Below are 5852 nucleotides of genomic sequence, written 5' to 3'. Positions count from 1 at the left end.
GATACAAACCATAATTGTGAGTAAGACTGAGTCTGTATATGTTTAGGCATGCTTTGTTGATGGGTGTTCTCTGTGTCAGTGTGTGTAGGAAAACAGTGTTTGTTTACCTGACAACTGGGAGGATGAAATGCAGGGGTTCAAAGGGGGAGGGAGGGGAGGAAAAAAAAAAAGAGAAAAAACAATGTTCCTCTGTGACAGCAATATTGTCTCCAGTTCTATTTTGTGCGTTTAAAGAAAAACACTGAAAGATCAAAACGTATTCAGAAAAGGCACTACAGAATTCTGGGAGAGTAAGTCTGTCTAAATTAGACTGAATTAGCTCTGGCTACATTTTTTTATTCAGGAAGCAGACAAGAAGTGATCCAACACTCCAGATACCTATATAACTAAAAATTTGATAATGGAGGGTGGAAAAACGCATCCTCTGAGGTCCAGTGGCTGTAAGCTGAACCATTAATATGAACAGTATCAAGAATAAAAGTGAACCACTGGGGAAGCTCACCAGAGAAATAACAGACATTCAGGATGATATGAAGACCTCAAGGGAAGACTTGTTAGTGTTTTACTTAATGTTATCTCTAATTTTAAGTGATGGAGTTGTGGTTAACCTCTGCGGGCAACTAAGTACCACGTATCCACTTGCTCACTCCTGCCCCACCCCTTGGGAAGAGAACTGGGGGAAAAAAAAAGGGAAAAACCTGGGGATTGAGATGAGAACAGTTTAATAGTTGGAATAAAATAATAACGAAAAAGGTGACAACAAAGAGAGGGATAAAACCCCAAAGAAACAAGTTATACACAGCATAATGACTTACCAGCCCCTCACTGGGCAGTGAGCAGCCCCCCAGTTTATATAGTGGTGTTTATGATGTTCTGTGGTAAAGAATATCCCTTCGGACAGTTCTGGGCAGCTGCCCAGGACATGCCCCCTTCCAGCTTATTGTGCAGAGCATGGAATTCATCCCACAAATGGGTTTGTCTTTGCCCAAGGCAGCAGTAACCCAGAGTGCTTTCCCCAGCATATTTTTTACATGCATTACAGGAACTTTATCACCTTCCACATGGAAGTACATAGGAGTTTTGACTGGGTAGGGCCAGCCAAAGTGGCAGATCCTCTGGTCTTCATTAACCACATGGCCTTTGCTAAGTGTGTATCCCAGTGTTGGAAGATCCCACTTTGTTCTGCCTCTTCCCCACGTTCTTGTGGCAACCTCACTTTGTTCCCCTTTACTGAACAAAGTGACTTTTGCATCTGTGTTTTCTCCTGCACAGGAGCAGCTGACAGCAGCATGGGTTGGTTCTCAGGGCCAGGTGCTGTGCCTGTCTCTGGGATCAGAGTAGCTGCAGGGCCTGTTCTCTTGTCATCAGATCCAGAGACTTCTTCTCCCCTTGAGGGTAATGAATAAGGTTGAAGAGGACCCAGCAGGCCTGGGCCAGGCCCCAGCACGTTGCAATCATCTGTGTCTCTCTGGAGCAGCCAGGGCACCAGCATACTTTTTCCAGATGTTTTACTAGTTTATCCACCATCTGCACTTGTTCAAGGGTGAAGTTGAATACACTGGAGGTTCCCACTGTCCTGGGCACCTGCCCATGCTGTCCCACTGCAGTGGGTTGGCTTGGAAAGGCTCCCACCAATGCCTTTCACTCACTCCCCTCCACAACTGGACAGTAACCAAAGGTTCGTGAGTTGAGATGAGAATGGGAGCGATCACTCATGGAATACTGTCACAGACAAAACAGGCCAGAATTACAGATATTAATTAAAATTATCACTAATAAAGTCAAAGCAGTTTAATAAGAGCTTAAATAAAAACTTAAAAACACCTTTCCCCCACCCCTCCCAGCTCTACCTCCTCCTCCAGTGGTGCAGGGAAACAAGGAATGGGTGGAATGGTCAGTTCATCACCCAACATTGTCCCACTGCTCAGAGAGAGGAGCTCTTCCTTTGCTCTGTCATCCATGGGGTCCTTCCCATGGGAGACAATTCTCCATTAACTTCTCCAGCATTAATCCATCTCATGAGCAACAATCATCCCAAAACTGCTGCAATGTGGGTCACTCTTGTGCAGGGTGCAGTCGTTCCAGGACAGGCTGCTCCAACATGGGCTCCTCCCTCCATGGGCCTCCCCTAGAGTAACAGCTTCCTCTCAGGCATCCATCTGCTCCAGCATTGGACTTCTCCACAGGCTGCAGGTGGAGATCTGCCTCCCTGTGGATTCCCATGGGCTGCAGAGGAATCTCAGCTCTGGTGCCTGGAGCCCCTCCTCCCTTCTCTGCTGACCTTGGTGTCTGCAGGGCTGATCCTCTCACACGTTCTCACCCCACTATCCTCTGGCTGCAATTACAACTGGCCAAAACCTCTTTTTTGTTATTGTTGTTTTTCTTAAATATGTTATCATTGAGGTGGTACCATTTCTACTTGGCCCCGCCTTGACCAGCAGCATGCCCAGCTTTGGGACCACCAGGGAGTGGCTCTGCTGGACATGGAGGAAGCTTCTGGCAGCTTCTCACAGAAGCCACCCCTGCAGCCCCCTCCAGCTACCAAAGCTTGGCCATGCAAATCCCATACACCTCCACACCCTGCCGCTTAGGAAGCATCCAGTCACAGGGCAAGTGTCTGGGATTTAGGTAGGATTCCTAAATAGCTGTTTGACTTTAGGCCAGACCTGGAACACATGCAGGAGACCTAGCAATAGGAACTGGTTCAAACAACCAATTGAAAGTTTCCAAAAGGTGTCTCCTCCACAGATTGATTGTCCAAGCTGAAAAGGTAAAAGGCATAATTATTAATAGTTGTCCACAGATGGCTCCCAAAGTCCAGAGCTCACAGCAGTGCTGAGCACAAACACCAGGTTAGTTCCATGGCCAGCCATTCCATCATATCATAAGCCAAAGCTGGAAAACACCAGGTTAGTTCCATGGCCAGCCATTCCATCATATCATAAGCCAAAGCTGGAAAATTATAACCTTGGCTCTGTCGCCATGGGTGATAAACAGCACAAGAGGGATTATTTGGAATGGGAAATCCTGCAAGTAAGGTAACACATAATGCAACATTAAGAAAAAGCACACCAACTCTGAGAGCAAACAAATCAACATTGTGACCAGTAACTATGAAATTAATATAATGAATACTTGTATTTGTTCTAATGCATTCTAGCCAGATTTATCTTTATTGCTGGGCCCCATATCAGATGCTAAAAAGAAGTGCTGTAGATTAACCCTAGCCAGTAACTGAGTACCATACAGCCCTTTCTTCTCCCCCAGTGGAATGGGGAGGAGAGTCAGAAAAAGGGAGAACCTGTTGATTGGGATATGTTGTTATCTTATTGCAGGGGTTCCATACTGTTGTCCACTTATCACAAAAGTTTCATACCTTCTTGGTGTTTCTCATGAGCAGCTCCTCAGAGCACTGACTCTCTCCTCTTCACAAAGCAGCCAACTGACTCCAGTTCCCTTCTCAACCAACCAACCCACTCCTTTATAGCATCTTCTTCTCATTGGTTACAGCTGTGGCTGTTAAAGTCAGGCCTGTTCCTAATCTTTGATAATTAACCCAGCTGCAACTCCTTAGGGGTAAGATTAACTTCTACACTATCTTTATTTTCTTATATTCTATCCCACTACAGAGATAAGTTGTTGTTGTTGTTGTTGTTATAACTGATACAAGTAAAAGAGAAAGAGGAATAAAACCCAAGAAACACAATTGATGCATGATACAGCTCCTCATCACATGCTGACTGATGCCAGACCCTGTTCCTGAGCAGTGATCAGCCCCTCTCAGGACATTCTGTGCTATGGAATTTCCCTTTGGACAGTTTAGGTCAGCTGTCCAGGCTGTGCTCCCTCCCAGCACCTCCTCACTGGCAGACCATGGAATGCTGAAAGTCCTTGACTTGGAGTAAACACTGCTGAGCAACAACCAAATCATCAGTGTGCTACCAACATTATTCTCGTGCTAAACCCAAAACACAGCTCTGTACCAGCTGCTAGGAAGAAAACTAACTCTATCCCAGCTGAAACCAGGACAGGCCTGAATGCCCTTCACCTACCCAGGTGTGTGTTTTCTCCCTTCTGTGTTCCAAGGAAACTCCTTGCAGCTGAGCTGCTGGGGCAGTTGGCTGTAACTCGTGCTTGTTCCTCTTCTGACCAAGCCTCTCAGCTGAGTGTACTTGAGGTAAGTGCTTGCATCATCACTTTCTTCTGGCTGACCCACACACAAGCAGACAAGGAAGAACCATGAGAAATGCTCCTTTTTCAACCCAAGTACAGGGCTAGGAAGAGCCTTCCCAGCTCCCTTAAGGGATAATGTTTGGTAGCTCAAGCCTAGGAGAGCAGAGTGTGACTGATGGTGATAATGATAATAATGATGGTTATTGTTAAAAAAAGGTTAGAAACTGTTGTAAAATAGTGGATAGATTGTTAAGCATGTAGTTTGGTTTTTACATTGTAAAAGAGGTTAAAAGGGTAACTATAAGAAATACGGTACTCAATGTACCATAATACACCTAAGTAAACTGCAGCAAGTGAAACGAGAACTGTAATGGGCCAATCAAGGGCCTTAAACCTTCACACAAATGAAAGATCCAAGAAGAAACCAATCCAAAGGGACAAAAAACAGGATAAAAAGGCGCTTCTGACCCACTGAATCTGTGCTGCTCCATCTGGGACATCGCTACATGGCTGCTCCAGAAGACCCAGTGCTGGCGGTGCAGCATCCTCGATGGGAGCATTGCTGCCCCACCCGTGGGCCCCCGTGCTTTAGGCCTTTCTTTTTTTATAATAAAAGCTGAAATCACTTTACTACCAGGAGCCTGCTCTCGTTTTTATCAGTTACCATAGAGTCACACACAATCCATTCAGGCCTCTGAGATCATCCAACCCACGGCATCAGCTAGACCACGGCACAAAGCGCCAGGTCCTGGCTTTCCTTAAACACTTCACAGGGATCCATCACTCAACTCCATCTCGCTGGGCAGCCCATTCCAACATCGAGTCCCCCTTTCTGTGAGGAAACTCCTCCTGAAGTACAACCTAATGTGCAGTTGTCACAGGATTTTATGAAAAATCCTTTCCTTAGGATTTTTTCTCCTGAGAAGCCGAGAGTTCTCAGGAACAAAATTTAAACAATGATTATCTGCTGCTGTGGAATGCAACAGGTACATCTGTGATTGGTCTCATGTGGTTGTTTCTAATTAATGGCCAATCACAGTCAGCTGGCTCAGACTCTCTGTCCGAGACACAAGCCTTTGTTATCATTCCTTCTTTTTCTATTCTTAGCTAGCCTTCTGATGAAATCCTTCTATTCTTTTAGGATAGTTTTAATATAATACATATCATAAAATAATGAGTCTTCTGAAACAGAGTCAGATCCTCGTCTCTTTCCTCATCCTAAGAGCGCTGCGAACACCGTCACATGCAGTTTAAGACTTTGTCCCCTCATCCTGTTACCTGGGAGAAGAGGCCAACCCTCACCGGTCCGCAGCCTCCTTTCAGGGAGCTGTAGAGAGCGATAAAGCCCTCCCAAAACCCCATTTCTCATGATGAACACCCTCTGGGTGCTGCTCCACATGGGATTTGCTCTCCTGACCCTTCACCAGCCCCAGCGCCCCTCTCTGGACTCGCTCCGGCAGCTCCGGCCCCGAGTGCGGCTCCCCCGCTCCAAGCCCGGAGCGCTCCCCGCTGCGGGCCCGGCGCACAGCGCCCCCTAGCGGCTCCCGGTGCCGGCGGCCGGGCGGGGCGGGGCGGGGCGGGAGGGGATGAGGGGGCGGTGCCTCCCGCGGCCGCCGGAAGTGACGGACGGGCCGCCGGGGCGGGCGGCGCGTGGGGGATGCGCGAGCGGCGGCGGCGGC

The 5852-nt window shown here is 47.4% G+C and overlaps 1 long non-coding RNA gene across 1 annotated transcript; it reads right to left on the bottom strand.

Moving 5' to 3' along the window:
- Positions 1 to 705: 705 nt before the first annotated feature.
- LOC135444259 (uncharacterized) lies at positions 706 to 3636 on the bottom strand. The gene is made up of 2 exons (XR_010439190.1): positions 3377 to 3636; positions 706 to 2762 (listed from the first exon to the last, which is right to left on the bottom strand). It is a non-coding gene; the product is annotated as an uncharacterized LOC135444259 (long non-coding RNA).
- Positions 3637 to 5852: the final 2216 nt, after the last annotated feature.

This window comes from Zonotrichia leucophrys, chromosome 2 (genome assembly GCF_028769735.1).
Source record: "Zonotrichia leucophrys gambelii isolate GWCS_2022_RI chromosome 2, RI_Zleu_2.0, whole genome shotgun sequence".
Classification (NCBI taxonomy): domain Eukaryota; kingdom Metazoa; phylum Chordata; class Aves; order Passeriformes; family Passerellidae; genus Zonotrichia; species Zonotrichia leucophrys.
The sequence above is the reverse complement of the archived record's forward strand: the minus strand, read 5'-3'. Positions and strand labels throughout refer to the sequence as shown.